The sequence below is a fragment of the Penaeus monodon genome, chromosome 44, assembly GCF_015228065.2.
Source record: "Penaeus monodon isolate SGIC_2016 chromosome 44, NSTDA_Pmon_1, whole genome shotgun sequence".
NCBI lineage: Eukaryota > Metazoa > Arthropoda > Malacostraca > Decapoda > Penaeidae > Penaeus > Penaeus monodon.
This window is the reverse complement of record NC_051429.1, coordinates 1,315,556-1,325,555: the sequence shown is the minus strand read 5'-3', so window position 1 is coordinate 1,325,555 and position 10,000 is coordinate 1,315,556.

Here is a 10,000-nt window from a genome sequence, read left to right as displayed (position 1 = left end):
TTCATCTATCTATCTATCTATATATTATATATATATATATTAATATATATATATATATATATTAGTTTATGTTAAAGGTTTTCGAAAAGAAAAATTACCTTAGGTTAGGTTAGGATAGATAGTAGGTTAGGTTAGGATAAGTTTAGTTAAATAGCGTTAGGTAGGTTTGGTGGAGTTTAGGTTACGTTAAGATACATTTGGTTAAACAGATACCACCAAACACATACCCCCAAAGGCATAGAGACAAAAACATGAAAACATATATACAAATTTATATATTATATATATATAATTTATATATATATATATATATATATATATATATATATATATAAAATATATTAAAGATATATGTAGATGTATATTCATATAAATATAAATACACACACCCCACAAAAAGAAAACACACACACACACACACACAAAAACACACACACACCCCACACACACAAATATATATATATATATATATATATATATATAATATAATATATATAATATATATATATACATATATATGTGTGTGTGTGTTTTGTGTGTGTGTGGGTGGGTGTTTGTGTGTGTGGTGTGTGTGTGGCGTGTGTGGTGGTGTATAAATATATACATACATATACAATATACATATATACACACTGCTCACTCACACACACACACACACACACACACACACACATAATATATATATATTATATAATATATATATTGTATATATATATAAATAATATTTACATGTATAAAATTATATATATATATATAATATATATATATGATATATATATATTTTATAATTATATATATAATATATATATTATTAACGTATGTGTATGTATGTGTGTATGTATAAACACACACAGAGAGAAAAAATATGTGTGTATATATATATAATATATATATATATTATATATTTTAAATACTAAAATATATATATATATATATTTTATATAATATATATATATATATATATATATATATATACATATATATATACACACACCATCCACCTGGCTCTCCCTAACGATCTCTCCAAGGAGATTCTCGTAGTCCTCCTGCATGCTCACATGCAAAATATCATTGCCCCTGAAAAGGGGTTTAGATATCATGCTAAAGTGGCACTGGAGGCAAATAACCTTCCCGCCTTAGACCTTGGAGAATCTGACTCCTGGGGCATCCTTAAAGTTATCCAACCCCCCAGCCAGACTGTTCAGGCCCAGCCTGAACAATCCCAGCCCGTGGCACCAATGCCTCAGCCTGTACAGGCCCAGGCAGCGGAGTCCCAACTTCTTCAGGCTCAGGCCACTGAGCCCCTGCCCCAGACACTGAACCCTCAGCCTGCTGAGATACAGACACTGGAGCCCCAGTCAGTTCCCCCCCCTAAAGTAACATCGGCACCCCCCTCCATTGCCTCCACCTCTCGTCAATCAGTCAGACCAAAGTCAATAACAATCCCCAATGTCAACGAGCTTAGGGACATCCCCAGTGATATCCCTCTGACCACTCCTGATGCCCCACCTCCTACACCTAACCTGGTCGAGCACAGTGAGACATTCACCGATGACGAGGGGCTGGAGCGCCTCATGGACGGAACTGCAACAGACCCCAAACACTATGGCATCCGGCTCTTTTCAGAAAACCCTCAAAAATACCAGTACTCTGATCGATTCGAAATTGGCTCTGAAATTAAAAATAAAAGAATAAAGTGGTTAGTAACGAAAAGAGAGCATACCATCATGGTCACAATCAAAAGACTACACAAACACCTCAAGGAAGGCAACATGCGTATCACAAACGACATGATTGAGCAATGCCCAGACATAGACAAATTAAACAACGGGTACTTCCTTGAATAACAACACAATAAACATGGCACACCATACACTACACTCACGCCTCACCATCATACAACACAACGTACTCCACTGGACAACACGAAAAACTGAACTGTGCAACACATACAGAAGACACGACCCACACATCATACTCATTAACAGCCATGGGCTCAATAACACTACCCCACTCAAAATCTACATGTACACCACCTACTCTTCCAACAAATCACAAGAAAGAAGCGATGGCGTAGCAATTGCGATCAGGAACGACATCTCACACAAAATCATCAATAACTTTCAGTCAGACCTATTGGCAGTCGAAATAAATACACCACATGGACCCATTATACTAGCAACACTATACATTCCACCAAGAAGACCTTTCATACCAGAACCTGACATCTTGCAGCTCCTGAGGCATAACAAACCAATATACATCATGGGAGACTTTAACGCAAACCACGCACTCTTTGGCTACAACCACACAAACACCGTTGGCAGAGGCCTCGCCTCACTCATACAACAAGACAGACTCACACACCTCGGTCCACACACACCAACATTTATAACACATAACACAGCAACAACACCCGACATAGTCTTGGCAAACCACAGAGCACACTTACACCACCATATCACAACAGGCGACGTCACATCCAGCGACCACCTCCCGGTCATTTTAACACTGTCAACAAACCCTATCATGATCCCAACACAACCCCGAGAATCCTTCAAACATGCAAACTGGGAGGGCTTCAAACAATCACTTGAAGACACACACGTAACTGATCTCGAGGGACAGCCCACACACACAATAAACACCCACCTTGAACAGTGGTACGCAGACATACAGACGGCCCGACAGGCCAACATCCCCAAAACAACACACAAGACTATCCCTTATTACAGAGAAACACATCGCCTGAAATTGCTTAAAATACAATACAGACACATACACGAACTAACACTAACACGGGGCTGGGACAGACAATTACGCACACGATACAGAGAAATCCAAACACAAATTACACACGAAATTAAAGTAATGAACAAACACCACTGGGGACACACTCGCGCAAAGACTATGTCAAAACTCTAAAGACCCCAAGAAATTTTGGAGTTCCTTCAAAAAACTCATGGGGTCGAACAAACAGATAATCACATACATATACAACACACACAGACAGAAGGTTGACTCGGTGGAGGAGATGGAGCCTCTCCATTGGGAATTCTGGCAACAGAATTTCCAAATCTCCCCCACCGAGAACGCCCGATTCCACCACATTACAGAGACCGAGGTTACAAACTACATACAACAACATAGGAACATAATTCTCCCAGAAAACATCATTACACTAAACACTCTCACAGAGGACAGTCCCCTCTCCACACCAATCACTTCAGAAGAAATAACAAACACAATCAAACGCACTAAAAACACAACACCAGGAGCTAGCAACATAAACAAAACAATCATCGAACATCTTCCACCCAGAATGATCAGCAGACTACGCCATATCTTCAATGCAGCACTGGCAACAGGATATTTCCCTGACAAGTTCAAACATGCCACACTCACCTTAATACCCAAACCAGGGAAATCTGCACACGAGGTGGGGAATTACCGCCCCATCTCACTCCTAGAAGTCCCAGGAAAACTGCTAGAGAGGGTAATTGCACAGAGACTCATCCCACACCTTGAAAACAACCAAACACACAACATTAGGCAATACGGCTTTCGCCCACACAGGGGGACCGAGAGCGCCATCGCCCTCGCTTACGAGGAGATCGCTCTCGGTCTCGCTAACAAGCACCAGACGAACGCAATACTACGAGACGTCAGCAAGGCTTTTGATAAGGTATGGCATGACGGTCTCAAATACAAACTAACACAACTACACCTGCCCACACACTTCACACGCCTTCTCTGCAGCTTCCTGGATGACAGGACTGCCACAATACGCCTGGGAGCTCACCTAGGCACCCCCATCCACCTCAGAAGTGGAGTACCACAGGGAAGCGTATTATCGCCAACCCTCTATATCCTGTACACAGCCAATCTGCCTGAACCGACACCATACAGCAACTATATTTCCTATGCAGACGATATCACACAGATTATCACACACCCCTCTAAATCACAACACTTCATGAAACGAACAACAGAAAGAGCTATACAGAACATCAACACATTTGAGCACCACTGGAAAATACAGACAAACATAAACAAATTCAAACTCATACCCATAGCACGTAGAAAAACACAACCAATCACGATCAACAACACCAACATTCCATACACCCACACAGGAAACATTCTTGGACTCCAGATCACAAGCACAGGCTTCACAACACACGTTAAACAAAGAATAACACAAGCAAAAATAACACTAACCAAACTAAAACGTTTTTCATGCTGCACACCACAAACAAAACTCAGACTTTACAAAACAACTGTCAGACCCATCTTAGAATATACTGCTATCCCACTGGTTGCAATATCATACTCACAAAAACTCCGAATGCAATCAGTACAGAACAAAGCACTACTCTGGGTACACGGCGCAACATTTCTAGACCGAATTTCAGCAGAAACACTACACAGAACATACAGCATGGAACCACTAAACACACGCATACACAGACGAGGCAAAAAACACCTGGGCCAGACTACGCGAACAAGAAGACGAACAATATAACAACATCTTTGAAAAACACACAAACACTCACACAAACCACGCCTGGTGGCCCAGAACACTACCAATCACAGAACACGAAACACCCACACCGATATACACACACACACACACCGACCCTGACTTGTGACCATGACCATGTTTTTAATGTTTTAATGTTTTAGTAATAAATTAATGAAGGAAAAAAAAAAAAAAAAAAAAAAAAAAAAAAAAAAAACAAAAAAAAAAAAAAAAATATATATATATATATATATATATATATATATATATATATATATATATATATATATATATATATAATAATAATAAAACCAGAAGTCACCCTCAGAATCCCCAAAGGATTGGTTAATCCACGCCAAACAACTAACTTTAAAGGCAAGGAGAGCGACCATCAGCTCTGCCAGCTCACCTGCGAGCTCACCTGTGCGCGGCGCGGATTAACCAATCACGGGGGAGAGAGGGCTGGCCACCTTGGCGTGTCCCAAAGGTATAAATTCGCTGGCGCTGTTACCACGGCTTGTCACTTTGCCCGCCTCGGCCCGCCTAGTGGTCGTGGGATCAGCGTCGACGAACTATAAACGGGGAGATTCCAAGGACTGAACATCTTACAAACTTGCTACGGACTCTGACTCGATTGTCTGTGATTATGGGAGTGCACTCGTGCAATTGCATAAGGCAGACACGCGAATCAGAAGACGAGCAGGATGGAGATGTTCTACGGAAAAAGGGAGAAAAAAAATAATTAACTCCTAAAAAAAAAAAAAAAAAAAAAAAAAAAAAAAATCCTTCAATCACTGCTATCTTATGTTTACTTGCTTTTGTTTTGTTCTTGTTCCCGTTTTGTTAATTACATTCTAATATTCACCTCCTATCTATTTAACCACCATTTTGTTTTTTTCTTTATATTATATTATGTTATTATTGTTATCACCATTTTTACCACAATTACTTGTCTATCTATGTAACATGCTCCCTTTTCGTTCCCACCCATTTGCAATAGTCAGACCAAGTTGTCAAGAATTCACTCCCCTCGATTGAAATATAATATACCACTTTATTCTTTTATCAAGCATCACTCAATCACCCCATCCCTCATCACATCTCACCCATCCCCCTCTGTCCCTATCTAGATTCATTTCTCCTTGATCACCCATTACTCCTCGTTTTATGTAACATATTTTTCATTCTGCCACTGGAGTCCCCCAGCCTCTTTTCTTTTCTTGTTCTTGTTCCTGTTCTTAGCAATTAAAAACAAAATACAAAATTAAAATAAATACAAAACAAAATACAAAAGTTTAAAATAATAAAATAAAATAAAAAAATTAAGTTAATTAATTCCATTCATTTAATCATAAGTCAAACTTGTTTCTGTTCTCGTTCTTGTTCTTAGCAATAAAAAAAAAATAAAAAAAAAAAAAAAATAAAATATAAAACAAATACAAAAACTCATAAAGTAATAAAACCAATAAAAATCATTTGTTAGAATTAAGCCTAGTTTATATTTATTTATTGTTACCAACTCACCACATCTTTCTCCTTATTAATCTAGTTTAAGACATAAATACAAAATCAATAAAAAAACATAAAACGTAAAAATAGAAAAAAGTATATAAACCAAAATAAATAGATATATATATAACGATATATATATATTTATTTATTACAAAAAAAAAGAGGCATTTACTTCGATAACACAATAACGTAACCATAGCCACTTCTTCTCACCAATAGCAAATAAATAAAATCTCTGCAGCCAAATCCAAGGCCATGGCTTTGAGACAGAGAGTTCAAGGCACAAGTCTGAAAATCCAGGGAATGGACTTGGAGTGGGTTCAGGAATACCTGTACCTTGGGGTAAGGATAGACCGGACCCTCTCCTTCCGCCAGGAGGTCCAGTACCTGCTTGACCGAACAAAGGCAAGACTGTCTGTCATGAGAGTAATGAGTGGAAGACGCATAGGGGCCAGACACAGAGTACTAAGATCATTCTACGTACATGCTGTCAGGCCCATTGTAGACTATGCCTCCCTCGCTCTGATTGGCATCAAGAGAAAATATAAAGACCGATTGGAGACAGTCCAAAACGAAGCCGCCAGGGTCATTCTGGGTGCCCCAAGGTGGGCGAAGGTCCTCAACCTCCTAGTGGAGACAAACCTTCTCCCCTTGGCCTCACGAATTGATCTAACGGCAGCCCAATTCTTATCAAAGGTCATCCAGGCTCCCAGGAACACAAGCCTAAGACACAAAATAGTCAGCCGCCTAGAACAAGATAACGAGCTGTTTGCAAACAACTCCTGGCTGTCTCACACAGCCAGGGTGCTAATACGCCATCAGCTCAAAGAACCACTACTGGCCAAGGGCATGGACTCCCCACACCCTGACTTTGTCGAAGCTCCGCCGTGGGCACAAACCTCGATAGAGTTCTCGGTCATGAGACTGGCAAGCAAAAAGACTGAATATTGTACGCCTAACCTAAAGGCAGAAACCCAGAGGGTCATTGCAACCATCACCCCTCCGGGGAGCCTAACATATTACACAGACGGATCGGTCGATCCCTTGACCCACACTGCAGGCGCCGGCTTTGCAGCAAGGGATGCCACAATATCCATGAGGGTAACAGACAACGCCTCCTCGCTACAGGCAGAGGTAGTTGCTATCATGGGAGCACTGAGACACGCGTCCAGGAGAAAAGGACACGTGGTCATACACACAGACTCCAAAGGAGCCGTCGACTGTCTTCAGCAGCGCTCACCCACTGACAACATCTACCTCCTGACAACCATCGGCACAATAACACAAAGGATGCTTGCTCAGGGTAGAAGAATTATCATAAACTGGGTTCCCAGCCATATAGGGATCAGAGGCAATGAGCTTGCTGACAGATTAGCCGAAATCGGCCGGGGTATGCCCCCAAATCCCATGATAATACATCAGAGCCGAAGTTTACTTAGGAGGAAGTGTACGGTGGCGGCCAACTCCTTCCTCCTGCAGCTTCACAGAGAGGAAACGAGACATTCCCCCTCGGCCAGCTGGTACTCAGATGCCACAGGCTATGAACCACTGGCACTCTCTGAAATAAACAACAGAGGTACCGAAGTCATTCTGCACCGAATGCGCCTAGGTTACCACTGTGCATGGCAGATCATACAAACCATAGAACGTGAAGAGAGGTGTTGCATGCATTGCGGCGAGCCGAACGCCACACTGATACACTACTTGGAGAATTGCGTGCACACGCAATTCCTAAGACAAACCCCACAGAACACAGCCGTCGTGCTGGTAAAGAGATTATGCGAGATGCTTACACCACGGCTACAGGAGCGCCTGCTGGCAATCCCACCGCCACGGTAAGCACCGAGTGTCAGACCAACAAATGAGACAGCCATAAAAAGCTGACACAGGCCGGGCCATAAGTGAAAGGCCCGGGCGAAGCCAGAACTTCGCAAATCTCAAGCAAGCAAGCAAGCAACATACATATATATGTATATATATAAATATATATATATATATATATATATATATATATATATATATATATATATATATATATATATATATGTATGTATATATATGTATACCCCCACACACACCCCCAACCCCACCCCCACACCCCCCCCCCCCCCCCCCACTTATTTTTTTTTTTATTTTTTTTTCTTTTTAGTTTTTTTGCTTCTGTTTTTTCCCTTTCCCTTTTTTTTTTTGGGCGTCTGTTATTCTCTTTTTTCGTTTTCGTTTTTCGTTTCTGCCTTGTCTCTTTCCCTCTTTTCCCCTTTTCTTTTTTTTTTTTTTTTTTCCCCCTTTTTTTTTTTTTTATTTGTTTTTTTTTTTTTTTTTTTTTTTCCCTTTTTTTTTTTTTCTTTTTTTTTTTTTTGTTATTTTTGTTTTTTTTTTTGTTTTCTTTTTGTTTTTTATCTTTTATTTTGCGGGTTTGTCTTTTCCCCTCTGGATTTTGTGGCACCCTTGTGCGAAACGGCGCTACATGGAGTTTTCCCTCTGGACCGCCATAATTAGTGGCATTTTTATATCTTTAAAATTAGACCTTTATACATATATATTAATATAAATATTATATATTATAATATAAAATATATATATATATATAATTTTGTGTGTTGTGTTGTGTGTGTGGTGTGTTGGTGTGTGTGTGTTGTGTGTTTGTGTTTGTGTATAATTAAAAATTTTTATTTTTTAATTTTTTTTTTTATATATATTATTGTATATAAAAATTTTCGCAGAGACCAACAAACACAAAACCCAAAAAAACACACACCACACACCCACACATGCACCACCACACCCCCTTTAATATATATTTACGTAATTTAATACAAACATACATCTATTTATATATATAATTTTAATATATTTTAAAATTTTATTTGTATTAAATTTATTATATATATATATATATATATATTATATTGGTTGTTGTGTGTTGTGGGTGTTGTGTGTTGTGTGTGTTTTGGTGTGTTTTTTGCACCGGTGTTTGTGTGTGTTTGTATGTATGTATAATAATGTAAATATATATATATTATATATTATTTATAAAAAATTAATTTATATATTAATAATGTAGCATACATCACCACCAAAAGAAACACACACACACACACACACATAAAGACCCCCCCACACATACACACACCCAAAAAGACCACCACACATACACAACCCCCAAACTATATATATGTATAATACACTAGTAATTAAATACTCCAAATATATTTTATATATATATATATATAATATTTAAAAAAAATATTATATTAAGGGTGTTGTGTTTGTGTTTTGGGTTTTTGTGTGTGTGTGTGTGTGTGTTGTGGTGTGTGTGGGGTTTTGGGTAGTTGTGTGGTGTGTTTGTGTGTATGTCGGGTTTCGTAAAAGGCTATATATATAAAAAATATAAATATATATATATTAATAATATTTATAAAAATTTTATATATAATTATATTATATTATTATGACGCACAGACAGATACTAAAAAAAAAACACACCAACACACACACACACCAAAAATATAATATATAATTAAATATATATATATTTATAATATTATATATTATATATATATATACAATGTGTGTGTGGTGTGTGCGTGTGTGTGTGGTGTTTTTGTATTATATACAAAAATATAGTATATATATTATATATATATATGTATTATAAATATTAAATTATAATATATATAAATATTATTTTTATATACATTGTGTTTGTTGTGTGTGTGTGTTTTGTGTGGTGTGTGTGTGTGCGTGTGTGTGTGTGTGTTTGTGTGTGTTTGTGTGTGTGTGTTGTTATGTGTGTGTGTTTGGGTGTGTGTTTTATAGCTAATTATTATATATAATATTTTTTTTTTATTTTATTAAGGTTATATTATGTAACACACACACACACAACACACACACGCACACCCCACACCCCCCAACCCACAATATAATATATTTAATTTTTTTTTTTTTTATATATTAATAATT